Source organism: Echeneis naucrates, chromosome 2, assembly GCF_900963305.1.
Source record: "Echeneis naucrates chromosome 2, fEcheNa1.1, whole genome shotgun sequence".
NCBI classification, from domain to species: Eukaryota; Metazoa; Chordata; class Actinopteri; order Carangiformes; family Echeneidae; genus Echeneis; species Echeneis naucrates.
Window position 1 is genome coordinate 3,942,960 of NC_042512.1, and position 27,027 is coordinate 3,969,986.

General features: G+C 42.5%; 16 non-coding genes and 1 pseudogene across 16 annotated transcripts; 6 read left to right on the plus strand and 11 right to left on the minus strand.

Moving 5' to 3' along the window:
- Window positions 1-197: 197 nt before the first annotated feature.
- On the minus strand, window positions 198-279 carry trnas-gcu (transfer RNA serine (anticodon GCU)). The gene has a single exon. It is a non-coding gene; the product is annotated as a tRNA-Ser (tRNA).
- Window positions 280-1,538: 1,259 nt separating this feature from the next.
- Window positions 1,539-1,612, plus strand: trnat-agu (transfer RNA threonine (anticodon AGU)). Its single transcript has one exon. It is a non-coding gene; the product is annotated as a tRNA-Thr (tRNA).
- Window positions 1,613-4,929: 3,317 nt separating this feature from the next.
- trnay-gua (transfer RNA tyrosine (anticodon GUA)) lies at window positions 4,930-5,017 on the minus strand. The gene is given in 2 exon segments: window positions 4,930-4,965; window positions 4,981-5,017. It is a non-coding gene; the product is annotated as a tRNA-Tyr (tRNA).
- Window positions 5,018-5,217: 200 nt separating this feature from the next.
- On the minus strand, window positions 5,218-5,299 carry trnas-gcu (transfer RNA serine (anticodon GCU)). Its single transcript has one exon. It is a non-coding gene; the product is annotated as a tRNA-Ser (tRNA).
- Window positions 5,300-5,454: 155 nt separating this feature from the next.
- Window positions 5,455-5,536, plus strand: trnal-uag (transfer RNA leucine (anticodon UAG)). The gene has a single exon. It is a non-coding gene; the product is annotated as a tRNA-Leu (tRNA).
- A 2,366-nt stretch (window positions 5,537-7,902) lies between these two features.
- Window positions 7,903-7,974, minus strand: trnag-ucc (transfer RNA glycine (anticodon UCC)). The gene has a single exon. It is a non-coding gene; the product is annotated as a tRNA-Gly (tRNA).
- A 975-nt stretch (window positions 7,975-8,949) lies between these two features.
- trnap-agg (transfer RNA proline (anticodon AGG)) lies at window positions 8,950-9,021 on the minus strand. The gene has a single exon. It is a non-coding gene; the product is annotated as a tRNA-Pro (tRNA).
- A 725-nt stretch (window positions 9,022-9,746) lies between these two features.
- Window positions 9,747-9,819, minus strand: trnaa-agc (transfer RNA alanine (anticodon AGC)). Its single transcript has one exon. It is a non-coding gene; the product is annotated as a tRNA-Ala (tRNA).
- A 4,767-nt stretch (window positions 9,820-14,586) lies between these two features.
- On the minus strand, window positions 14,587-14,764 carry LOC115058226 (uncharacterized; annotated as a pseudogene).
- A 183-nt stretch (window positions 14,765-14,947) lies between these two features.
- On the minus strand, window positions 14,948-15,020 carry trnam-cau (transfer RNA methionine (anticodon CAU)). The gene has a single exon. It is a non-coding gene; the product is annotated as a tRNA-Met (tRNA).
- A 3,548-nt stretch (window positions 15,021-18,568) lies between these two features.
- On the minus strand, window positions 18,569-18,641 carry trnak-cuu (transfer RNA lysine (anticodon CUU)). The gene has a single exon. It is a non-coding gene; the product is annotated as a tRNA-Lys (tRNA).
- Window positions 18,642-19,454: 813 nt separating this feature from the next.
- On the plus strand, window positions 19,455-19,526 carry trnag-ucc (transfer RNA glycine (anticodon UCC)). Its single transcript has one exon. It is a non-coding gene; the product is annotated as a tRNA-Gly (tRNA).
- Window positions 19,527-20,406: 880 nt separating this feature from the next.
- trnar-ccu (transfer RNA arginine (anticodon CCU)) lies at window positions 20,407-20,479 on the plus strand. The gene has a single exon. It is a non-coding gene; the product is annotated as a tRNA-Arg (tRNA).
- Window positions 20,480-21,781: 1,302 nt separating this feature from the next.
- On the minus strand, window positions 21,782-21,854 carry trnak-cuu (transfer RNA lysine (anticodon CUU)). The gene has a single exon. It is a non-coding gene; the product is annotated as a tRNA-Lys (tRNA).
- Window positions 21,855-22,320: 466 nt separating this feature from the next.
- On the plus strand, window positions 22,321-22,392 carry trnap-agg (transfer RNA proline (anticodon AGG)). Its single transcript has one exon. It is a non-coding gene; the product is annotated as a tRNA-Pro (tRNA).
- Window positions 22,393-23,874: 1,482 nt separating this feature from the next.
- Window positions 23,875-23,956, minus strand: trnas-gcu (transfer RNA serine (anticodon GCU)). The gene has a single exon. It is a non-coding gene; the product is annotated as a tRNA-Ser (tRNA).
- A 2,711-nt stretch (window positions 23,957-26,667) lies between these two features.
- trnat-ugu (transfer RNA threonine (anticodon UGU)) lies at window positions 26,668-26,741 on the plus strand. The gene has a single exon. It is a non-coding gene; the product is annotated as a tRNA-Thr (tRNA).
- The last annotated feature ends 286 nt before the right edge of the window (window positions 26,742-27,027 follow it).

A 27,027-nucleotide genomic window follows, 5' to 3' on the forward strand; every position in this document is an offset into this window, starting at 1 on the left:
TTCTCACTTCAGGTGCGAGAGGTCCTGGGTTAAAATCCTGGACGAGCCTGTAATATTATGTCGCCAACATCTTCCCAAAGTTTGTCTCCTGTGAAATGATCCACGCTCTAACCAGCTGACGTTGAGGATAATTCTGACTGGATAGATAATTTTAAGTGGAATAGCAGGCTGCAACTTAGACAGACTAAAGCAACCACCGACGAGGATGGGATTCGAACCCACGCGTGCAGAGCACAATGGATTAGCAGTCCATCACCTTAACCACTCGGCCACCTCGTCCACTGTGAGCCCCCCAGCCCCAGAATGCTGGAGAAACAGGAAGGAGGAACGCCCTCGACCAACAGTGGCAAACAGCTGTCTGAGTGAAAAACCTCCCCTTGATGTGTGGATTCAAATCCCACTTCTGACAGAAACTGCTTTTCTTTCACCTCAACTGCTGTCAGGTGTGTTTGGGGACAAAGTTGTTATATATATATATATATATATATGTAATATATATTACATAACAACTACTTACACTTGGATGAATAAAAATTTAATTTTTTTAATTTAACAGTAAGTGAAAACATCAAGAACAAGTGTGCATGTGGAGGCGTCCTCTTCCTCTGTGTCCTGGACACTAAAAAGCAGATGAAGCAAAATAGGTGAGAAAAGAAGATGTTCAGTTGTGTCATGGTTCACAACTGCGAACAAACTATGTTACTTCATTACTGTTACTTCATCACATTTTAAATTTTAAAGTTTGGCATATTTCATGAACATTTTGTTGGTGGCAGGTGGAAGGAATTTCAAAAGCCTTGTCACAGTTTCCTGACTTATGTATTGTAGTTAAGTATTGTAAAAATAACAAGACAACAGCTGAAACCTTCCCTGCCTGGATATTCCAGAAGTGTGAGCAAACTCCAAGTGAAGCTCCTGCTGGCTATCAGGAGGGATTTAGAAGTAAAATGTCCCCTTCTTCAGCTGTTATGTTTGAAATGCAAAGTACTTTTTGAAGTACTCTATGATGTTCCAGTCTGCAGTTCCAGCTAGAATTATCCCAAATGTTGACTGAACCGACTCCTGTCTGCTGTTCTGGAACCAGATACTCAGTATTTCTCCATCTCAGAATAACTTCAGAACCTGTATTTTTTCGTAAATAAAACCACTTTCCCTGACTGGGAATCAAACCCCAGCGACAGTGGTGAGAGTTTTGAATCCTAGCCACGAGACCACCAGAGAAGGTCTCGGGGTATAATTCTTGCTTAGGTTGCGAGAGATCCTGGGTTCAAATCCTGGATGAGCCCAGCTGTTGCCTTGCAGTTATCAGGGGAGCTAACTCTTATTATATGGAGCTGTGTGAGGTTGGCTGGTTGTGTTATTTGTAGTATCTTGTAAAGTGAAGCAACAGTAACTTTGTGGCTCATGCTGTGCTGAGGAGAAGGGAAATTGGTGATTGACTGCTTTTCACAGGAGACAAACTTTGGTAGGAGTCATCATGGTCAGCCACTTATATTGCGATATTTTCAGATCCTCTGTACATTATTGTACTTCAGAGTGGTGCTGTGGCTTAGTTGGTCAAAGCGCCTGTCTAGTAAACAGGAGATCCTGGGTTCAAATCCCAGCAGTGCCTCTTTGTTGATACCATATTAACTTGAAAGTTTCATCAGCATACCAGCACTTGACTGGGTCCTCATGTAACTGCAGAAGTTCAATTCAATTAAAAGGACAGAGCAGTCTGTCTGTTTAAATCCCAGCAGTTCCTTGTAGGTGAAGTCAAATGTTGTTGAAATAAACTACTTTTGGGTTTTCATCAGCTGGAGGTCACAGTGAGCAATATTAATAGAAATAAACACTTGAAATATGTCACTGTGTGTAACGATGTCATAAAATATATTATTTTTACTTTCTGAATGGAATAAAATGAATCAAAATGTGGTTGAATATATATTTATCTTATAGCTTTTTGAAGGAATGAAATAGTTCTGTTTCATCCCTTTTACAGTGATTAGTAATCTGTCACTGATTCCATTTTAAAGTAACTTCCCCAACACTGTACGACGGTGCTGACTGCTGCAATAATGCTGCCTTTAATAGAAGTTTAGGAACATTTGATGAAAGAATACATTTTGATGATGGTTGGAAATGTCTGTTTATTGTTTATCACTTGTCAGGATCCCCGTTAGCTGTCACTGAGGCAGCAGCTACTCTTCCTGGGGTCCAAATGAAAATGCACATCTGCAGTCAAACAGGTTCAGGTAGATGCAGAGTCCGACATTAAAACAAATCACTTTACCATCAACCTCAGCTGCAGTATACACATTACACTTCCATTACCAGATCCTCTGTATATACATGTACTTCAGAGTGGTGCCGTGGCTTAGCTGGTCAAAGTACCTGTCTCCTGGGTTTGAATCCTCTACCACTGAGCTACATCCTCTTTGGACCTTCACTGAACCACAGAGGCTCTGAGCTGCTGCAGCAGGTGAAAAGACAAACTGTTTCATGAAGCCTCCTCTCTGCTCAGGGGTGGATCACTGTTTTTGGGGAGAGTGGAGTTACTGTTATATGTAGTCACTATCCCACTAAATCAGAAGACAGAGGTTGCACCAAGACTTGAACTCAGATCACTGGATTCAAAGTCCAGAGTGCTAACCATTACACCATAGAACCCTGCTAGGTGCTAGTTTGAGGTTCCAGTGTCGAGGGATGTCACTGATGGAGCCAAACCGTCTCCACTTCTTAAATGGTGAATGTGTGCTTCTGTGGTTTTTTTTTCTTTTGCAAGAAAATGTAAAATGTTTACTTCTTCTACGATACAGATACAGACGTTTCAGAGAACAACTGCAGAGATGACTTTCTGCTTAGTTGAGGTGATGAGGAGGAACTCCACTGAGAGCGAAGCACTGCTGGGGTTTGGATGCAGGATGTCCTGTTTACAAGACAGACTCTACTCTCAGACTCTCTTTGAAAATCTGAGTATCCGGTTCCAGAACAGCTGATCTTAGTTGGTTCATGTTCACATTGAGTTGCACGTGTGCACAACCTCTATAAAAAGCCATCATCAATGGAGATCCAGTTACTTCAACACAGTGGAGTTGGAGGTCTTAAAGCAGGCCCACGGAGAGGATGAGCACGTTTCGCCGTAAATGTAACAGCTGCAGCAGCAAAGGAGAAACAGCATGAGAAGAAATTACTACCTGAGTCAACGTATAAGTTTGGATGTACTCTTCGATTGATTTTACATTTAACTTTAAGAGATCGTAGTTTACAGTTATAAATATAAATGGGGATAAAATCAGATTTTCATTTCATTTCAAAACTCTCGAGTGGTGAATGCAAAACTTCCTGAACTTGTTTTCAGAATTGCTCCTTTTCTTTCAGCTCACTTCTAAAATTAATTTTATTTTACATTTTCTTGCTGAAGATAAAGCAGAGAGGAGGCTTCATCAGACACTTTGCATGCATTCATACGTGTAGAGTGGACAAAAGGAGGTAGTTTCCATTTTCGAAGGACAGAGTGGCAATATTTTGACAGGACTCTCAGTGTTCCATTGGTAAGATTCAGGTTCCACCGAGACTTGAACTCGGATCGCTGGATTCAGAGTCCAGAGTGCTAACTCTAAAGGAAGGAAAGAAAGGATTTTTAAAAGTGTGGGCGGTCAAAAGTCGACCAAAATACCAGTCTCTCCTGGAGGCGTGGGTTCAAATCCCACTTCTGACAGAAACCACTTTCATTTCACCTCTACTGCAGCAAGGTGTGTTTTTTGAGGACAAAGTTGTTTTGGTCTATTCTTGACCGCCCAAACTTTTAAAAGACCAAAATTCCTTTGACATGTCGAAATATTGCTACTCAGTCCTTCGAAAATATGTTCACACCAAATAACACACACCTGCCAAATGGGAGGCCTGGGTTCAATTCCCAACCGATGCAAAGGAACCAATTGTCAACATCCAACATATGTAAAAATTGTCATGTTCACCTCACACACTGAAGGTCTCTGGATAGAAGCTGTTAGGAAACAACTTTATTCTCCTTGTTTATCCACAGAGGAAGTGAAGTCACACACCACATGATGTTTCTCTTTCTTTTCCTCCCTACATTACCTCGTCTGTGCAAGTACTGTATGCTGCTTTTCGAGTGTCTTCTTTTGACACCATGTAAAAAAATCCATGAGGCCGTGTAGACAGCTTGGAGACTTGGAGAGCACCAGCATTGATCCTAACAGAAGTTTAACACAGAGCCTTCAGATGTGCAGTCAGTCTTCCTGGAATTCAGATTTTTTTTTTTTTTCAAAAGGTAGCTTATATGTCAGACAAATTTGCAGCACGCTTGCTGTGCATTTGCAGTGTGTTACATTTTCTTTCCCTTCACCTTTTCGATGCATTTTGCAGTGTGGTGTTGGTTTTCACTGCATGTTGCAGTGCATTTGCAGTGAACTTTTGCACTGCTTTTGCCATGGCAGACGATCTGTGATGTCAGATGATCTGTGATGTCAGAAGGTCTGTGATGTCAGATGATTAAAAAGACATTTTATACTGAATTGAACCCTTAATTCTTAATTCTGATTCATTTGACTTTGTCTGTTGTTTCTGCATCGTTGTTCAGTCAGATCAACAGCAGGCTGCCATCCACAGTTCATCACTTTTATTTTCTCAACATGTCTCAACATGTCTCTTTGGTGCAATCGGTCAGCGTGTCCGGCTGTTATCTGAAAGGATGGTGGTTCAAGCCCACCCAGGGATGTTCTTTGTTTAAACCCCGATGTGGACAGGATCTCTGCCTGTCTTGTGGAAGACTGGGATTTCAATTCCTGAATGTTAGAAACTCAGTGCTGCTTGCAATATAAAACACAGCTGCTCTACATGAACAGTGATACAACAGTGGTCACCTTCTGTCTGTAGACAGACTCATCACCGTGCTGGATGAGGCCGATGAAAATAAAGACCTCCTTCGAGCCGGAGTTGAACCAGCGACCTAAGGATTTCAGCTGTAAGCCTCTACAGTCCTCCGCTCTACCAACTGAGCTATCGAAGGGAACCGTTCAACCTCTGCTCTTCTTGTCTCCTTTGACTAATGTTTACAGATTTGGGTTAGGGAAAACATGGAGAATGTCATTTATCACAGTATGATCAAAAAAGTGGCTCAGCTCTAACCAGCTGACCTTGAGGATAATTCTGACTGGATAGATAATTTTAGGTGGAATAGCAGGCTGTAACTTAGACTAAAGCAACAACCGACGAGGATGGGATTCGAACCCACGCGTGCAGAGCACAATGGATTAGCAGTCCATCGCCTTAACCACTCGGCCACCTCGTCATGTTTGATTGCTTCAAAGGCAGATATTTATTAATTCTATCTGAAATAGCAGGCTGCAACAGGACAAGTTCTGCATGTCGCTGTCTCTTGATGGGCTAATTTTTCAACAAATTTTTCGGCTCATTTGCTCTTTGCTCAAAAGGTGTTTGTGTGGTGGTAGTGTGGCCGAGCGGTCCAAGGCGCTGGATTTAGGCTCCAGTCTCTTCAGAGGCATGGGTTCGAATCCCACCACTGCCAAGCTTTGCACTCTACAGTATAATCTTGAAGTGTTTATTTAAATCTAAAGCTCTTATGAATATAGTGTTCCACCAGTGGCTACCATCACTTTGAGTTACTGAAGTGGGGACCAACATCTGAGCTAAAGATACAAATAAAATAATCTAAATCTGCTTTTATTAGCAGAGTATTAGCGGTGCGACTGCTTTTGTTCTTTCTGTAGCTAAAAGCGTTAGGGAGTTGAAACCCAGCGAAACATATCATATGATAAAATTAAAGATTTGAAGAAGGAATGAAAATCAAAGTGATGAACTGTGGATGGCAGCCTGCTGTTGATCTGACTGAACAGTGATGCAGAAACCTTTACCTTGTTGTTTCTCCGACTAGACATTGCGATAAACCCAATGAAGACATAGTGGAACAAGCAATCAATGCAAGAGTGTTGTGGACTTGGCCAAGTTTTCCCTCAGATGGCACATGAGCACAGTCTCGACGCTCGGGTGACTTACTTTCCAAAACTACTAAGATGGTACATGATGCTGAAGTACTTCTTCAAGAAGAAGATATTTACTCTTCAGCGTGGCATTGTTACGACTGTAATGACACCATTTCCATGTTAGTCTGTCCCGGGCTCCCCCCGGAGCACCATATCGATACCGAACTTAGTGCGGACACCCGATCGACATAGTCCGCTGCAGCCCAGAGCTCCTGAGCTCAAACGCTCCTCCAGCCTCAGCCTCCCGGTAACTTGGATTACAGGCGAGGGACACACTTCCTTTACGACAGTGACGTCATCAAAATTTCCATAAATCTTTTCTGACTTCTAACCTCAAGGGTTTGAATTCACTGATGAATAATAAAGTCTAACCATGTGAAAATGAAAACTCTGATGCTTTTAGTATTCCCATAAACCTTTTCTGACTTCTAACTTCCCCTGCACAGTGTTTTATCATGAAGTCTTTATCAGTGTGCTTCTAATGTGCAAATAAACTAAACTAAAGCAGACAGCAACAAAAAGGGAGACACACAGAGACTGAACAGGCTGATCAGGACAACCCCTTCTGGTTCCATGGTGCGTCTGACTTCGGATCAGAAGACTGAGGGTTCAAGTCCCTTAGTGGTTAGGCACCTGTGTATAACAGGTGAACGGACTAAACTGTGTCAATTTTACAGAAACCTCTGCTGCTTGATGCTGCCTTCATCCTGAAGGGGAAGTGTGTTTTAGGGACATCTGGAGAGAATTGGACCTGGTAGACCTGCAAACCTACCTGGGTCTGAAAAGGCTGACTGTGATGTTTCTCATTTCAGCCCAGCTGGCGTTGGTATCGTCTGTCACTGTAACTTTTGTTCACAGGGAGATGAAAAGTGCCTGACTTAGTGGATTGGTTTTCATTGACAAGAAACAAACTGGCAGTGGTGGGATTAGAACCCCGCCTCCGAGGAGGCTGAAGCCTTAATCCAGCGCCTTGGACCGCTCGGCCACACTACCACAAACGGTCCCAGTTCTGTTGTTGCTTCTGTCGGGCAGAACTCAAAGGTACCATGTTTGCCTTTTGAGCTTCATTAACAGAGTGCACTCTACTGTGGAGGTCATGACAAAAAAATGGGAGGAGCCTTTGATCTCTGTGATGTCATTAGAACCTTGACATCACAGAATCAGCATCTCCTTTGATGGTTACTGATGGAACAGGAAAGTATGCATTTCTTTGTTTGTGTACCAACAGCCTGAGCTCTGGTTCTGACTTTGTTTTGATGAACCTCATTATTTACACACAGCACAGTCAGGACATTAATGTGACAGTTTATTATATGCTAAAGAAACTTTGGTAAGACTCATGATGGTCAGCCACGTATGTTGGGGGTATTTTCAGATCCAAAATACATCCCTGTACATCAGAGTGGTGCTGTGGCTTAGTTGGTCAAAGAGCCTGTCTAGTAAACAGGAGATCCTGGGTTCAGTTTCTCATTGATAAAGTTTAAGGTTGTTGAGTTAAATTCATATAAGTTTCATTAAAAGGACACAGCACTCTCTCTGACCAGTCACTTAACTGCACAGTCTTCATGTCTCCCAGCAGTTCCTTGTTGCTAAAGTCAGATGTTGTAGAAAAAAAGTACTTCTGGGTTTTCATCAGCTGTAGGTTACAATGATCAATATTATAGATATGACAGACAGAGTTCTCAATGTCTTCCTGTTAATCAGTACTGCTGAAAATCTCATGTAGTTAAACAATGTGTGTGAGTGTTGTTGTGGGTGTGTATCTACTGTAACAGATCGACTGTAGAATAGATAGAACGGTTTCGTCCTCCTCCTGGTCTGTAGACCAGTTGGGCACCATTGGCATGAGATCTACAGGATCTCAAGTTAAATTGTAGACACACAGTTAAACTGCAATGGCCGGGAATCAAACCCGGGTCAACTGCTTGGAAGGCAGCTATGCTCACCACTACACCACCATTGCATGCAAAATGTTGAGCGTCCACTCCGAATGGATGCGAAATTGTACCGTTTGTTTGCACTGTAAAAATTCTTATTTGTGCTGCTACGGTTTTATCGATGTTAGACATTTTAATTTCTGGTGATGAAGTCACACAGCCCCCCATGTTCTCCGAATGGACCCAAAGTGCAGTAGTCACCAAATTTATCAAACAGTAATGTCAGATGTCAGTAATGTAAGATGTTCAATCTTAAATAATTACATAGCCTATCGTAGCTCAAAGCTTTTGATCCAGTGAGACATTTATAAGCAGTTAGTTCCATTAGGCCACTGGGACAGATATTTAATATCTCCAAGAAGCGAGAATAGGTTAGGAAGGATACTAAATGTTGTAGTGTATGATCAATGCTCAGAAAACGTTTGACTACATTTTAAATGCCATAAATGTCCTGCTGTCAATGGCTCGTTGGTCTAGGGGTATGATTCTGGCTTTGGGTGCGAGAGGTCTGACTGGAACTTTTCCTGTTGCAGCCTGCTATTCCTGCTAGAATTATCCTAAATATCTGCCTTTAAGGACATCGTGAACTAGCAGACAATTGGTCACCTGCCAAGATAAAAATATATATAATCACGCTGTGCACGTGCAAATGAAGATCATTATATGCATCATAATCATGGACCAGTAAAGATGGTGACAGATAGAACATCATGTTATGTCAGCACCACAAAAGTAGTACAAAGAAGTACCAAGATGTACAGAGGATCTGAAAATATTGTAAAGTAAGTGGGTGACCATCATCTAACCCTCCTACCAAAGTTTGTCTCCTGTGAAAAGCAGTCAATCACCAATATCCCTTCTCCTCAGCACAGCATGAGCCACAAAACTACCATTGCTCTTGCTTCAGTTGCCAAGATACCACAACTAACAACCAGACAGCAAACCTCACACAGCTCCACAGTGTAACAGTTCACACCGCTAATGACTGCAAGTCAACAGACGGGCTCGTCCGGGATTTGAACCCGGGACCTCTCGCACCCTAAGCGAGAATTATACCCCTAGACCAACGAGCGGACTGCGGAGTTCATGACAAAAAAGTGGGAGGAGTCTTTCATCCCTTTGATGTTAGAACCTTTGTGACATCACAGAATCAGCATCTCCTTTGATGGTTACTGATGGAACATTTGTGGCGTTTTTTTTTTTTTTTTCATTATTTACACACAGCACATTCAGGACATTAATGTGACAATTTGTTTTTTTATGCTAAAGAAACTTTGGTAAGAGTCATGATGGTCAGCCACGTACGTTGGGGGTATTTTCAGATCCAAAATACATCCCTGTACATCAGAGTGGTGCTGCTACGGAGTGTTGCATCAGTGGCCACCATCACTTCAAGTAACCCAAATGGGAAAGATCCTTATTGACAGCATTGTTGCGCTTTGCTACATCTGAACTAAAGATACAAATAAAATAATCTAAATTGGCTTTTATTTTGAAATGCTTGTATGGTGCGACTGCTCTTGTTCTTTCTTCAGCTCAAAGCATCAAGGAGTTGAAACGCAGCATAATGATAAAAATAAACAGTCTGTATTTTTTGGGAATTTTTAGTTCTGTCTCTGCATCAACACCATGAACCACAAAATTATCATTGCAATCTCTGGACAAGAGAAACAGTAATTTTGTGGTTGTTGCTGATCCACTGACCTCCTTGACCTTTGCCATGAATCCATACAAAAAAACCAAAGACTTGTTGTGTTTAGTTCACTTGTTGCTGTATCTCCAAAGAGCTAAAGTCTTGTGGAGAATGTGGGCATCGATCCCACTACCTCTCACATGCTAAGCGAGCACTCTACCATTTGAGCTAATTCCCCTTCCATGCTAGCATGCAAGCTAAGCTTTGAGAAAAGGCCGCTTTAACAACATCAACAGGTTTCAAAGCTATTTCGACAGAGTTCAAAATAATTCATTTGCCACTCATGTGCATGAATTCACATGCACACACACACACACAACTTCATGTTGTTGTCCTTTGTACAGCACAAATTTACTTTGAGATAGTGTTGTGTTGCCTTTGTGCAAAATTACTGCCCGTAATAGGACAAATTTTCATTGTGTGCTGAAGATCCCTCACCCTAAGTATCCACTAAGTCATGACATAGCTCACTTGGGAGAGTGTTAGACTGAAGATGGAAAGACCCCTGGTTTTTGGCATCAGAGGTCTCTTCTGGATCTGTGGGTTCAAATCCTCTGTGCTGTGCTGTGATTGTTTTGCTTTAAATCACATCTGTCCTCATTCAACTGATTCATCAATTAAATGTTGGTAGAAACTGTTGGTTTGTTTGGCACCTTGACATTTCCTAAATAGCTTTTTATCTCTCATTAATTAAAAAAGACAGTCTTCTAAAGGACACACCACAGGTACTAAAATCCAGGATTGAACCAGAGACTCTACCAACTGAGCTGTTTCCGCACAGCACACAGTGGAAATGACTTCTCATAGTTGCTTCAATGGCCTGGAAGTGGAACTGGAAGTGGTGAGAGGCACCAACTCACCACCTTCAGATAATGAGACTGACGCGCTGCCTACTGCACCAACGAGGCCTGGAACCCAGAGTAAGTAAAAGAGGGAGATGGAGGAGAGCTGTCAGTGTTTCAGTATAAACATACATCATACAGCTCTGACCACTGTTGTATCCAGGCAGAGCTGACTGCTGCTTTTCATGGAGAGCAGCTGAGTTTTACATTCCAGAAAATTGAACCCAGGCCTCCCGCCTGGCAGGTGAGAATTCTACAGATGAACCACCAATGATGACTGACCACCACTACACCATCAAAAGCCTTGAACACTTGTTGATGCATTTTAGAAACATGACAGCTAACCCTAAGCTGATCACAGAGAGTCTCTTGAATGGCTCTTTAATATGAATGATGGGAACCAAGTCACACTTTCAGGCCCCCCTTCTTTTTTTATTAGTGCCTCGTGTCACTCTGTGCCATCAAATAAAATTTTGGGAAGGATAACAAAAGTAAGACATAAAAGGTGAACTGGGATGGCAGGAATCATGGTGTGAACACACAGAACAGTCTGTCTTTTCTGGACATGTTTGGTGTGTAGCACAACACAACTACACAGCTCAGCTATTTGTTGACTGACAAACACAACAGCAAGCTCTAACTCAGACAGCTACAATTATTCCTTTCTACATAAATCCTTCTCTTTGGGTTGTCCTGCTCAGAAATTCAGTAAAAATTATGATGATTTGCAATTTTAAATAGATTTGTACCGATCAGCTACAACAACACAACCCTAATCCCTAATCACTGCAGTTAACAGTCCTCTCACCATATGCTAACGGACCTCATGAATTTAAGAGGATCATTGTCTGTTCCTGATGGACTAAATGTGTTCTTCATTACAAACCATTACCAAGACCATTGAAACCGCCTGAACAAAGTAAAGCAGCTGTGGGAGTGGTTTCATTCAGGTAGAAGCCTGAAAGGGAGTCCATTGGAACGATGACACAACTGGAAAGTTGCTGCATAGACTCTTGAGGAGAAGATCCTAAGTGAGGTAAAAATGAAAGCTTAATGTGACTTAGTCAATTCAATTGGTCTCTTTTTCCACTTTCAGTGTGAATTGACAAAAACAACATTAAGTCTTGGAGCCATGTTTTCTTCAGATCTAACTCGGATCACTCCAATCAGAGACACTCATGAAGTCTTTGTGCATAAGTGCTTCTCTTTGGGGTTGTCCTGGTTGGAAATTGGACAAAAGTTGTTGTCTTTTATTCAATCACCAGGACAACAAGTTTTATAATTTTATCAATTGGGGGTTGAGAAAGTAGTCTGAAAGTCACAAATGTTACCTTAACTTGAGCATTGACTTGACTGTTGAATTCAGTAAGTGCTACTTGTTGGAGCAGTGCTGACTGACAAAGACAACAACTTCTTCTTAGAATGCAACAATGATCATTTCAAATAAAAAGACGGAAGACTTCCTGTTGTACAAGTGCTTCTCTTTGGGGTTGTCCTGGATGGAATTTGGACAAAAATTAATACATTTCGTCAGATCAGCTGAATTAGTGCATTTGTCACCAACGTTTCCCCAACTGAAGCACAGACTTGTGTTCTGAGAGCAGTAAGTGCTATTTGTTGGGGTAATGTTGGTGATTTCAGAGGTCAATCACAAGTCAGCAAGTTTTATCAATGATATGGAGGGTGGGGGGTTAAGAAAGTAGTTAGAGTCACAAATGTTACCTTAAAGGGCATATTGCAGGTTAATGACCACATTGAATCAATGTTTAAAAAAATAATATAGGAAATGTTTTGATAAAGTGTCTCATACTGATAACATCCGTATATTTGCTGCACACAAACAGGACTGATGGTCTTTTGTCCCTCAGCTGAAAGGTGAACAAGGTAAAATGTCCACAGCAGAAGTCCTGCAGGCTTTTGTCACCGACAGACTCGCCGCCGCCTCCCGGGAGATCTTAGCGGCCGTGGACAGAATGGTAGCCGGATATGAGGAGGAGGCTTCGGGCTTCAGGCAGGAGATCGACCGGCAGAGGAGCCAGCTGGAGCTGCTGCAGCCCCGAGTCCTGATCCACAAAACGGGTTGGTTGTTTTTATGAGTGAGAAAGGCTGAGGACTGTATTTGGCAGATGTAGAATGAAGCAGCTGGAGGAATAACTGTGTTCATATTGTAGCTAATAAAGAGGATTCATTATTGAATCGTTTCCTCCAGATGTTCAGCAGCTGATGGTGAAAAAAGAGGTTCCTCCTGGGTTCACCTCCAGTCCGGATCCGGAGGATTCAGAGAGTCCAGTCCTTAAACAGGAACAGGAGGAGGACCAGGTACCAGGACTGGAGGAGACCAGGAACCCTGTGAGGCCGTTTCAGGTGAAGAGTGAGGATGAAGAGATGAATGAACCGGCCAGGAGCTGTGATCCACAGAGTCCTCTTCAACCAGATCCAGATCCAGAGGAAGAGGTCTCAGACTCCTCTGATACTGAAATCAGTGAGAATGATTCTAATGAAACCAGAGTGGCCCAGTCAGATGTGAAAATACATGAAGGTGATGCAAATGTTAGAAAATGTGACAGCAATGAAAAACCCATCAGCTGCTCTGAGTGTGGGAAAACGTTTAAAAAAAAGTTGTGTCTGAAGACTCACATGAAGAAACAGCACATGCAAGTTCACTCAGAAGAGAGACCGTTTGGCTGCTCATTTTGTGGCAAAAGATTTAAGCGACAAGATTATCTTAAATTACACATGGTAGTCCACACAGAGGAGAAACCCTTCAGCTGTCATGTTTGTGGGAAAACGTTTAAAAAAAAGGATTTGAAGACTCACATGAAGACCCACACAGAAGAGACACCATTCAGTTGTGACATTTGTGGGAAAAGATTTAAAGTAAAGGGAAGCCTTAAAAAACACATGGCAGTCCACACAGAAGTGAGACCCTTCAGCTGTGATGTTTGTGGGAAAAAATTTAAACTGAAGGTACAACTAAAAAGACACATGATGATCCATACAGAAGAGAAACCATTCAGCTGTGATGTTTGTGGGAAAAGCTTTCAACTAAAGGGAATGCTTAAAGCACATTTGGCAGTCCACACAGATGAGAGACCCTTCAGCTGTGATGTATGTGGGAAAAGATTTAAACTAAAGGCAACCCTTAACAGACACATGACGATCCATACAGAAGAGAAACCCTTCAGCTGTGATGTTTATGGGAAAAGATTTAAACCAAAGAAAAGCCTTAAAGTACACATCGGGATCCATACAGAAGAGAAACTGTTTGGTTGTGACGACTATAAAGAGAAAGACCGAAGCGGCTGACTGCAGGATCTTTGCTGGTTGACCAAAAGTAAACTAACATATTTTTTTTTTTTTTTACTTTTCTTTGCTGTTGTCCTATATGTGTCCTCACTCATTTGTGAGGACACCTATAGGACATATATGTCACTGACCCAAAGTCAGTGACATATATACCAAAAAAAGGTTTTGTAAAAAATTTAAATAAGAGAGGAACAAAAAAGGTTGATTTTTGCTCTACTAACTCTCATCTGTATAGAAAGATGTTGTGTTTAGATTTTTCATTGGTATCTGCAATTATGTGACAATTTGTTGGATTATGCCTAAAATCATCACATGGCGTGACATGAAAATAGTATAAACTGAAAATGGATTAAACCTGTAAGTTACTCACTTTATCAAAGTCATTTATCAGAACTAAACTGTGATCCATTATAGTTTTTCGAAAATGAATTAAATTTGAGCATTATTTTCTAAATCATCGCTCAAAGTGAGACCTATGCCGTCAGTCTTTCAACATATTTTCTACTTATTGTGACATACTTTGCTATAAAGTTCTAAAAATATTTGTCACTCTGTGATACTGTTTTCTATGTATTCCGTGAATGTTTTCAGATTTTATCTTTCATAACAGACTCTGTCTGGCAGAAATGAGATCCACAGGTCACAGTAAGGTCACAGGGATGCTCTGGTACCAAAGAGAGCTCATAAAAATATCACTTGACCAGAAAACAGGAACCAAATGAATGTCTAACAGCAACAAACTCCCACCAAACACCAACAAACTTTCTGTGCATCTTTGCGCGCACGCGCTTTATCCATTTGAGTGGACCGTTCCTGGAGATACTGCAATACCAGGTCGATGCGTGGAGTGGACGGAGCAAGCCCCTATTCCATCTCCCTGTTCCAAAAATCTATTTAATATATGGTCCCCGGGTAGGGGACGTATCAGATATTAAACTGAAAACAACCACCGACATGTTATTTTCAGAAAGTTACGTTGCAGAGCAAAGAAAATGTCTCTTCTTGGTCAGCTATAAAACTTCACATATTTGTCCACGCGGAGCAGTGAAATGGTCCATAGACGGTCCAAAGATATCATTGAAACATGTTAACCAGAGAGTGTTAAAAGAACTGAGCTTCTAGACCCAACCACTAAACTCTCATTATTAACTAAAGAAGTGCCCCGTGTGAGGCTCGAACTCACGACCTTCAGATTATGAGACTGACGCGCTGCCTACTGTGCCAACGAGGCCTGGAACAGAGGGGCCAACAAAAGGACCCCAGGGCCATTGGGCACAAACCGGACAACACAAACAGAGCACAGTGGCACAGAGCCACCAGCTAGGGTCCTGCCTCACAGCGGCGAGGCCGGCTCCCCCCGACCACACACACCCGGACGGGGCGAGCCACAGCACGGTGTTTCCAGTATTTTGATGTTGGTTAAAAAGGTACTTTGCATTTTAAACATAACAGTGAAATAGCTGAAAAAGGGAATACTTTACTTCTAAAATATAATACTCCTGTTAGCCAGCAGCACCTTCACAAATACTTCCGGAAATTTCTAATCAAGACGGGGAAACTTACATCAGCCATGTTGTTTCTCCAACATTTACAACAAGGCACTGCTGGGATTTGAACCTGTTTACTAGACCAGCACTTTGACCAGCTAAGCTACAGCACCAGGAAACTAGATCCCCGAGGGGATGTCGAGGGTGTTGAGGGATGTCATTGATGGAGCCAAGCCGTCTCCACTTCTTATATGGTGAATGTGTGCTTCTGTGTTATTTTTCTTTTGCAAGAAAATGTAAAATAAAATAAAACTTAAAAGTGAGCTGAACGAAAAGGAGCAGTTCTGTGTTAAGTGTTACTGATGACTTTTTGTGTGTGTGGGGGTGTTTTGTTTTGAATTTATGATCTTTGTTGTCCATAAAGAAAGGCATTAACAAAGCCCCACCTGTCATGTCTCTATTCCCCACCAGTGGGGTGGAGCCCACACTTTAAGAACGGCGGCCCTATAAGCATCCAACAGCATCACTACTGCACCAACGAGGCCTGGAACCCAGAGAAAGTAAAAGAGGGAGATGGAGGAGAGCTGTCAGAGTTTCAGTATAAACATACATCATACAGCCCTGACCACTGTTGTATCCAGGCAGAGCTGACTGACTGACAACGGGACATCACCATGGCCCAGTGACCACGTGGCCTAATGGACAAGGCGTCTGACTTCGGATCAGAAGACTGAGTGTTCGAGTCCCTTCGTGTTTGGGCAGCTGTGTGTTACAGATGAACGGACTAAACTGTGTCTATTCATCCTCATGAATATAAGAGGTTCGTTGTCTGATCATTTTGTTCTTCAAACTGTTACCAAGACCACAGAAACTTCCTGCTGAAGGGGGACAACACATACAAACATAAATGTTACTGAGTGTTATTTTCCCATTTGTTTTTACTTCTTCTACGATACAGATACAGACGGTTTCAGAGAACAACTGCAGAGATGACCCTTCTGCTTTGTTGAGGTGATGAGGAGGAACTCCACTGAGAGTGAAGCAGCTGCTCCTTTCTGATGCTCCACTGACTGAGCTACAGATGATTCAGTAACAGCTGAGTCATCTTTAGTCCAACAACTGCTGTCCATTCCTACCACAGGGAGCCACAGGCTTTAGAGTTTTCAGTCCTAACTCCTTTATTGTGAAAAAGTCAAATTCACATTTTATACAGATTTTTCATCCACTTTGGAAGAGTTTGGTTAACAAACTTTACAAAACACTGTCAGGAGTCCAGACCAGAATGCCCTTTAGCACCTTTAAGTCTTTGCAGCTAATGGCTCGTTGGTCCTGGGGGTATGATTCTTGCTTTGGGTGCGAGAGGTCCCGGGTTCAAATCGCGGACGAGCCCTTAGTGTTATGTCGCCAATACCTTTGTCCCCAAACACACCTTACAGCAGTAGAGGTGAAAGAAAAGTGGATTCTGTCAGAAGTGGGATTTGACACCTCCAGGGGAGAGTGCGACCTGAGTGCCAGCTGCAGAAGGATCGTGTTTGAGAAATGTTGGAGGCCACAATCACGTACACAAAGTCCAAAATTTGTCAGCCAATCAATGTCATGGATTCTTCCAACACTTGACCAATCACGGAAGAGAAATGTTGGAGCAGAGAGGTACGTTTTTTTTTTTTCCCGAAGGGAGAGGGGGTCTGACCCAAACTAACTAGCCGACGCCGGAGACGCCAATAACTACAACAACTCAGCACACAGGAAGACTCTGTGGTGCAATGGTAGCGTGTCTGACTCCAGATCAGAAAGTTGTGTCTTCAAGCCAAAAAATTTATATCTTCTTGTTGTGAGGGAGCACAGCTTCCAACTCTTTTTCCCAGAGTCCACTGAGGGAATTATACTGGAGACAAACCTGGAGGGAGAGTGTGTGTTTGGGGACATCTGGAGAGAATTGGACCTGGTAGACCTCCAAGCCTACCTGGGTCTGAAAAGAGACAACAAAACAAGCCTGAGATGCTGCAAATGTGACGTCTATGTTTGTACAGCCCACTCTGACCTGAGTGTCAAATGCCACTCACGTGCATGAATTCACATACACACAAACACACACACACTGGCGCCCCCCGACAGCACGGTGTTTCCAGCATTTTGATGTTGGTTCATAAAGTACTTTGCAGTTTAAACAAATATCTCTTTGCTTCAACATTCATCAGGATGAAGGAAGGGATCTGGAAAAGGTAAAGTCCTGTTCAGTCAATGCCTCACTGTGTTCTTCTTTTTGCAAAGTGGAATCAGTAAAGTTTTGTTTCAACACGTCATTGTTTAAATGTTGGTTGTATTTTGCATTTGTAAGCTGAATCCACAGAGTGACTGAAATGATGAAGTAAATCCAGGAAAGGAAATAAATCCAGTTCACGGAAGCGTGCTGGGCCCATAACCCAGAGGTCAATGGATCAAAACCATCCTCTGCTATCCTAACACACTGGATGTCTCATCATCTAGCTGGAAGATGTCAGGAGATTTTAAGCAGCACTGATTAACAGGAAAACAGGGAGAATGTCATTTATCACTTTCTCCAGTAATGTGTACAGTTGTCACTGTGCTCAGTGACTCAGTGATGCTGTTGGATGCTTATAGGGCCGCCGTTCTTAAAGTGTGGGCTCCACCCCACTGGTGGGGAACAGAGACATGACAGGTGGGGCTTTGTTAATGCCTTTCTTTATGGACAACAAAGATCATAAATTCAAAACAAAACATCCCCACACACACAAAAAGTCATCATTCACACTTAACACAGAACTGCTCCTTTTCTTTCAGCTCACTTTTAAGTTTTATTTTATTTTACATTTTCTTGCAAAAGAAAAAAAAAACATAGAGCACACATTCACCGTATAAGACAGTTTGGCTTAATCACTGACATCTTAACATCACTGACAATAGTAACAATGCCATACTGAAGCTGCACTAGCTGAAGAGGGAAGATCTTCAGTCTTGAAAACATACTTCAGTATTAAGCTTGCTTGTTTTAACTCATCAACTCACTTGAGTGTTGAGATTCTGTTGAAGTCCCAGCTGAGGATAGACACAACTAAGTCCACTACATGTTTTCAAACCCACGCCTCCAGAGGAGACTGCGACCTGAACACAGTGACTTGGACCGCTCGGCCATCCTGGCTGTTTTTGTCAACCAGTGGAGCCTGCTGGTCATTGGATAGACTGCAGGTGGAAGTCTCTACTTTTTAACCTGCTCATAACCAGGCAGTGTTCTGCTGGGTAAGTTTGGGTCTAAAAAAAAGAAACTACTTATCGCCCAACGTGGGGCTCGAACCCACGACCCTGAGATTAAGAGTCTCATGCTCTACCGACTGAGCTAGCCGGGCTGCTAAAGCTGCAAGATTTGTGATGCTACGGTTTTATCGATGTTAGACAAGTACCAAGATGTACAGATCCTCTGTACATCTTGGTACTTCTTTGTACTACTTTTGTGGTGCTGACATAACATGATGTTCTATCTGTCACCATCTTTGCTGGTCCATGATTATGATGCATATAATGATCTTCATTTGCACGTGCACAGCATGATTATATATATTTTTATCTTGGCAGGTGACCAATTGTCTGCTAGTTCACGATGTCCTTAAAGGCAGATATTTAGGATAATTCTAGCAGGAATAGCAGGCTGCAACAGGAAAAGTTCCAGTCAGACCTCTCGCACCCGAAGCGAGAATCATACCCCTAGACCAACGAGCCATTGACAGCAGGACATTTATGGCATTTAAAATGTAGTCAAACGTTTTCTGAGCATTGATCATACACTACAACATTTAGTATCCTTCCTAACCTATTCTCGCTTCTTGGAGATATTAAATATCTGTCCCAGTGGCCTAATAGAACTAACTGCTTATAAATGTCTCACTGGATCAAAAGCTTTGAGCTACGATAGGCTATGTAATTATTTAAGATTGAACATCTTACATTACTGACATCTGACATCTGACATTACTGTTTGATAAATTTGGTGACAACTGCACTTTGGGTCCATTCGGAGAACATGGGGGGCTGTGTGACTTCATCACCAGAATTTAAAATGTCTAACATCGATAAAACCGTAGCAGCACAAATAAGAATTTTTACAGCGCAAACAAACGGTACCATTTCACGTCCATTCGGAGTGGATGCTCACCATTTTGCATGCAATGGTGGTATAGTGGTGAGCATAGCTGCCTTCCAAGCAGTTGACCCGGGTTCGATTCCCGGCCATTGCAGCCTAACTGTGTGTCTACAATTTAACTTGAGATCCTGTAGATCTCATGCCAATGGTGCCCAACTGATCTACAGACCAGGAGGAGGATGAAACTGTTCTATCTATTCAGCTACAGTCGGTCTGTGACAGTAGATACACACCCACAACAACACTCACACACATTGTTTAACATATTCTAAGAACAAGTCATGGACAGTGGTTGGCCTGTCCATGACCCTGGTAACTGGCCAGTTATATTCGGTTAAGTTTGTGGGTTGAAGCCCCATACTGGCCACATACAACCTCTCAAAACTTGATTTCTTCTCTCTCTCCTCTCTGTCTGTATGAAACCCCATAGACTTCAACACACTCTGACTTCATTTTCCAACCAGTGGAGCCGCCCCCTGGTGGTTATTAGATAGACTGCAGGTGGAAGAGAGAGAAAGTGGCTGTGGTGGTTAGAAATTACACAAAACTCCAGAGGACACTGCAAACTGACCGTAACGAGCAGAGAGGCGCAGTGGAAGCGTGCTGGGCCCATAACCCAGAGGTCGATGGATCGAAACCTCTGCTATTTATACACACTACATGAGATTTTCAGCAGCGCTGATTAACAGGAAAACATAGAGAACTCTGTCTGTCATATCTATAATATTGATCATTGTAACCTACAGCTGATGAAAACCCAGAAGTACTTTTTTTCTACAACATCTGACTTTAGCAACAAGGAGCTGCTGGGAGACATGAAGACTGTGCAGTTAAGTGACTGGTCAGAGAGAGTGCTGTGTCCTTTTAATGAAACTGTTATGAATTTAACTCAACAACCTTAAACTTTATCAATGAGACACATTGATCCTTTGATCACAGAGATCAAAGGCTCCTTCCTTTTTTTTTTTTTTTGTGCCCCAGTGGCCTAATGGATAAGGCACTGGCCTCCTAAGCCAGGGATGATGGGTTCGAGTCCCATCTGGGGTGGTTTACAGCAGAGTGGCGCAGCACAACTGCTGTAAGGTGTCTCTTGGGGACAAATGTATTTTATATTTTGTGCTCTCCATGTATGAGTCCTTTCTATCTACAACATCTAACATTAGGAGCAAGGCACTGCTGGGATTTGAACCCAGGATCTCATTATTTACACACAGCACATTAATGTGACAGTTTATTTTATGCTAAAGAAAATTTGTTATTTGTCACAGTGGACTTGGCTCATCATATTTTGCTGACTAACTGGTATTGGAATTGTAAGCTCCTTATTTTGGCCTTCTCTTGTTGCCGTATCTCCAAAGAGCTAAAGTCATGCATAGAAAATTAATCTTAATGACCTGACAACAACTTTGAAAGCAGATACAACACATCCAGATAACCTTTGAATTAAACTTCAACAGGTTTGATTGATATATGGACCTGAAGTCAGACGTTTAGGATTACTCTACTTAGAATAGCAGGCTGCAACATGGACAGCTGAACACAGAAGACAATGAGATGTGAACCCACACACAGGATACAGTAGATTAGCAGTCCATCACCTTAAACACTCTGCCACCTCAGCATGCAGCGACCTGGACTGTGTGTGAATAGACGGATAGTTAACTGCTCACATTAATGTATCTATCAGCAATGAAGGAGAGAGTCGTCGGCCACCTCGTCATGTTTGTTGTCAATTTGTTGTCTGGATGTTAGACTGAGCAGCGGTTCTGCTTTGTCCACGCTACACGTGTGCGATGTAATCAGGCAGTCTTTGTGTGTTGTGGACTCACTTTGATGGGCAAATATGTACCGACAAGGATGGGATTCGAATCCACGCGTGCAGAGCACAACGGATTAGCAGTCCATCGCCTTAACCACTCGGCCACCTCATGACGAGGAGGCCGAGTGATTAAGGCGATGGACTGCTAATCCGTTGTGCTCTGCACGCGTGGGTTCGAATCGCGAATTGCGTTAGTCTTTCCATGTTGCAACAACAACATACATACAAACATAAATGTTACTGAGTGTTATTTTCCCATTTGTTTTTACTTCTTCTACGATACAGATACAGACGGTTTCAGAGAACAACTGCAGAGATGACCCTTTCAAACCCACGCCTCCAGAGGAGACTGCGACCTGAACACAGTGCCTTGGACCGCCCGGCCGTCCTGACTGTTTTTGTCAACCAGTGGAGCCCCCTGGTGGTCATTGGATAGACTGCAGGTGGAAGTCTCAGTACTTTTTAACCTGCTCATAACCAGGCAGTGTTCTGCTGGGTAAGTTTGGGTCTAAAAAAAAGAAACTACTTATCGCTCAACGTGGGGCTCGAACCCACGACCCTGAGATTAAGAGTCTCATGCTCTACCGACTGAGCTAGCCGGGCTGCTAAAGCTGCAAAAAATGATCCTAAAAATTCCCAAAAAATACAGACTGTTCATTTTTATCATTATGCTGCGTTTCAACTCCTTGATGCTTTGAGCTGCAGAAAGAACAAGAGCAGTTGCACCATACAAACATTTCAAAATAAAAGCCAATTTAGATTATTTTATTTGTATCTTTAGTTCAGATGTAGCAAAGCGCAACAATGCTGTCAATAAGGATCTTTCCCATTTGGGTTACTTGAAGTGATGGTGGCCACTGATGCAACACTCCATAGCAGCACCACTCTGATGTACAGGGATGTATTTTGGATCTGAAAATTCCCCCAACGTACGTGGCTGACCATCATGACTCTTACCAAAGTTTCTTTCAAAGGATATGCTGATTCTGTGATGTCACAAAGGTGCTAATGACATCAAAGGGATGAAAGACTCCTCCCACTTTTTTGTCATAACCTCCCCAGCCCACATGGCTCGTTGGTCTAGGGGTATGATTCTCGCTTAGGGTGCGAGAGGTCCCGGGTTCAAATCCCGGACGAGCCCATCTGTTGCCTTTCAGTCAATAAGGGTGCTAACTGTTACACTATGGAGCTGTGTGAGGTTTGCTGTCTGGTTGTTAGTTGCAGTATCTCGGCAACTGAAGCAAGAGCAATGGCGCTTTTGTGGCTCATGCTGTGCTGAGGAGAAGGGATATTGGTGATTGACTGCTTTTCACAGGAGACAAACTTTGGTAGGAGGGTTAGATGATGGTCAGCCACTTACTTTGCAATATTTTCAGATCCTCTGTACATCTTGGTACTTCTTTGTACTACTTTTGTGGTGCTGAGCTCACCATTTGAAGCAAACATGAGAGAGTGTGACGTATGCATCTGTGTTGCGTGGGGGATCAATGATTCTGGTTTCATACCGGAGCTGCTCTCTGCTCTGATTACACTGATTAACATCAGCTGAGGTCCAATCAGAACCTGAGTCCAGATGGAGCGCTCAGGTTTGGTCTGACTTTTCTTGAAATTGCTTTTAATTATTTTGTTTTATTTTTATTGTGCATGTTTTAAAAACTGCTGATACTTCCACCTGCAGTCTACCGGCTTCACTGGTTGGAAAGTCAAGTCAAAGTGTGTTGAAGTCTATGGGGTTTCATACAGACATAGTGAAAGGTATCACGTTCTGAGATGCTGCATGTGGTCAGTATGGGGATCGAACCCATGACGTTGGCATTATCAGCACCACACTCTCACCATTGCAATTAGCTGTGTATGAGGCAGCTGAGCTGCAGACCATTCAGTGTGTAGGGGGTTTGAATCCTGCCTGTCCATGTTGGTCCTTCTTCAACATTCTCTAAATATCCTTGGAACCTGTTTAAGGTTAATTCAAAGTTTATCTGGACCGACTGTATCTGCTTTCAAAGCTGTTGTCAGATCTTTCTGTTTTTTCTACACAACTCCAATACCAGTTAGTCAGCAAAATATGATGAGTCAAGTCCACTGTGACAACTAACAAAGGATTTTCTTTAGCATAAAGCATAATAAGCATTTAGTTATTAGTTGTTGATGTTGCTGTGATATGAAAGAGAGAACAAGAGCAGTTGCACCATGGAAGCATTTCAAGAAGAAAGCACATTTTGATTATTTTATTTGTATCTTCAGCTCAGTCCCCACTTTGGAAACTCAAAGTGATGGTAGCTGCTAAACTTAAGATCATACCACAGCTTGGCCCCCTGCCATGCTGGATGTTCTGTTCACCATCCACTTCTCCAAAGTCCCACAATGAAGCTAAAAATTCACATCTCTCACACTGTTATCATGACAAGAGAAAGAGGGGTGACAGAATTTTTGTAGTTTGTACTGTATTTTGGGAAGAAAATTTCATGAAGCATTTCATGCTTCTAAGATACTGCAACAGGTAAAACACCAATCTATCTAATGACGCCTCTTGGACGAGAGGTCAAACGTCTTCAAAAATCTAGGATAATTCCACCTGGAACAGTAGGCAGCAACATGGAGAGACGAACAAGCCACTGAACACCGACGAGGATGGGATTCGAACCCACGCGTGCAGAGCACAATGGATTAGCAGTCCATCGCCTTAACCACTCGGCCACCTCGTCGTGCTGCCACCAAAATGGTAATGGTAATGAAATATGCCAAACGTGAAAATTTAGAATGTGATGACATAACATGATGTTCTATCTGTCACCAACTTTACTGGTCCATGATTATGATGCATATACTCATCTTTATTTGCACATGCACAGCGTGATTATATATATTTTTATCTTGGGGAGAATGCAGAAAGATGAGCACATACACTGAATGTTCCTTTACATTATGAGACATGACCTTTAGCTGGAAAATGTCTCATGAAAGACACATGTGAAGTCATGCAAATTTTGAGCCTCTGTGCGATCTAATCAGGAAATCTTTGCATACTCACGTTGATGGGCTAATTTTTCAGCAAATTTTTTGGAAAACTTTTGAGCTTTTGTGGTTGAGTAATTGTGGTTGCCTGAACACTCTGGCTTTATGTTGCTTCCCTTTGGATGGATGCAGACAAAGTTCCATGACTGTGAATAATGTAGAGAAAAGACTAACCTTCCTCTGGCAAAAGTTAAACTGCAAAGGCCAGGAATCGAACCCTGGTCAACTGCTTGGAAGGCAGCTATGCTCACCACTATACCACCATTGCATGTGAAGGTGCAAAATCACAGTCCTTTTTTAATGAAACTGGTTATGGGAACTCACATGGCTGGATTTATGACCGAACATTATCCACACTTTAAATGAATCAAAGAAAACTCATCATCCCTCAACAGAGGCCTCAGATATGTCTTTCCTTCTTTCATCCTCTGGTGGAGGCCACTAGAGGTGAAAAAAATTCCAAATGCCAATTCCAAAAGAGACAATATTTCTTCCTTGCTAAGCGTCACACCATGGAACCACAAGGATGCAGCTGAGGGTCTGCTGATGGTGTCCTGAGGTGACAGCAGTTTGTAGTCTGTAATATAATACAGACTGGAGTATAACAGACTGTCACTTATTTAGTGACCTGTTTTGTCTCAGCAAGAATTTGGTTCAGGTGTCATCAGAGGAAATGACATGATGAACAGCAAACAATGTTTGTTGCAAGGATCATGTAGATCTGCATACTGTAGGGTATCATCAATATCACAGGTTGGTAACATCACGAGTGGGTAGGCTATTGCCTTAGTGTGTATTTGTATCAAGAAGTGACCGACACAGATGTGTTTTCAGAGACAGACTGCAGAGAAACTGGTCCGTTGGCATGATCACAGTGATCATGGCTGCTGATTGATGTGTCTGCTGGTGGGTGTGTTGATCAGTATGTGGGGAGTGTTCATTAGCCAATCAATGACCAGTGTCGGCTGGAACATGTCACACGCTGTTATGACTCTTACCAAAGTTTGTCTTCTGTGAAAAGCTGTCGGTCACCAAATTTCCATCCATTCCATTCCATTCATATATATCAATATATTCTTTAATTAAATGTTCCTAAACTTCTATTAAAGGCAGCATTATTGCAGCAGGCAGCACTCTATGGTGGAGGTCATGAGAAAAAGTGGGAGGAGTCTTTGATCTCTCTGATGTGATTAGAACCTTTGTGACATCACAGAATCTGTGTCTGAGCTGTGTCTCTTTTGTACTTTATTACAGATGACAGAAAAAAAACTCCAGATAAGAAGCAGCTGTACATGCAGTGACTAGTTCTCCTGCTCAGGTATCGTCTCTCAGGGCATCATGTGTTGTCTTTGTGTGTTTTTGTGTCCGATGCTTCACAGCTCACAGGCCAAAGTACGGGCTGGCCTTCATGGCTCACATGTACAGATGAGTTACCTCAATGTAAGTATCATAGGTACAGTACAGCTAAAGCTGCTAAAACTGCTAAAGCAAGCATGCCACGCAGGGGATGTAGCTCAGTGGTAGAGCGGGCCCGGGTTCAATCCCCAGCATCTCCATTGTTGATAATGAAGCACATTGTCAGGAGAGACATGTCACAGGCTGCTGTGGAGCGGTAATTGAGGGATCAGATTTTTGGAGAGCAGAACTCTTTCCTGTGCTTCAGATACACTGTTTGTTTCTGAGCTGATCATTAATAATCAATGAATGATCAATAAGCTTCTCAGCTGTTCTGAATGGTGACAGTGGGGCAGCCTTTGTGTTTACACCTGAATCACATGTGATTTTGAAAATTCTTCAAAGCAGCTTCAAAGGAAGAGTTTCATTCTGGCAGGATTGTGACATCATCAGGTGACATCATCAGGTGATGTATCAAAGGCAGCAGCTCTTCAGACTCACATCACAATTAGTTTTGTGTCTTATTGGGCTCCATTTGGTGGAAGCTGTGAATCGCAGGATTCAGGGGGAATACATCCATACATACATCTTCACTGAAATAATGACACCTGTGAGAAAGCTCAAAGCTGTGTCCAAAGGTTTGGAGGAGAAAATTTCATGATTTGGCAGGAGTCATGACTTTGTGGGATACTTAGGATGAGGTATCTTCAGCATACAATGAACATTAGTCCCTTTACTGGCGGTAACCCTAACCCTTCAGATTATGAGACTGACGTGCTGCCTGCTGCACCAACGAGGGCTGGAACCCAGAGTAAGTAAAAGAGTGAGATGGAGGAGAGCTGTCAGTGTTCCAGTATAAACATACATCATACAGCCCTGACCACTGTTGTATCCAGGCAGAGCTGACATTAAAACAATACAAAAAGAAACTCCACCCCTTTATCATCCAACCCAACTGTAGCATACACATTACAATTCCATCATCACATCCTACAGCTAAGAGAGTGGTGCTGTGGCTTAGCTGGTCAAAGCGCCTGTCTTGTAAACAGGAGATCCTGGGTTCAAATCCCAGCAGTGCCTCATTGTTAATGTTAAGTATTGTTTAAAAAAGGAGTGTGAGCAAAGTCCAAGTGAAGCTCCTGCTGGCTATCAGAAGGGATTTAGAAGTGAAATGTCCTCGAAGTACTTCATGAACCAACATCAAAATGCTGCAAACACCGTGCTGTCGGGTGGTGCCGGTGTGTGTTTGTGTGTATGTGAATTCATGCACGTGAGTGGCATTTGACACTCAGGTCAGAGTGGGCCGTACAAACATAGGCATCACATTTGCAGCATCTCAGGCTTGTTTTGTTGTCTCTTTTCAGAC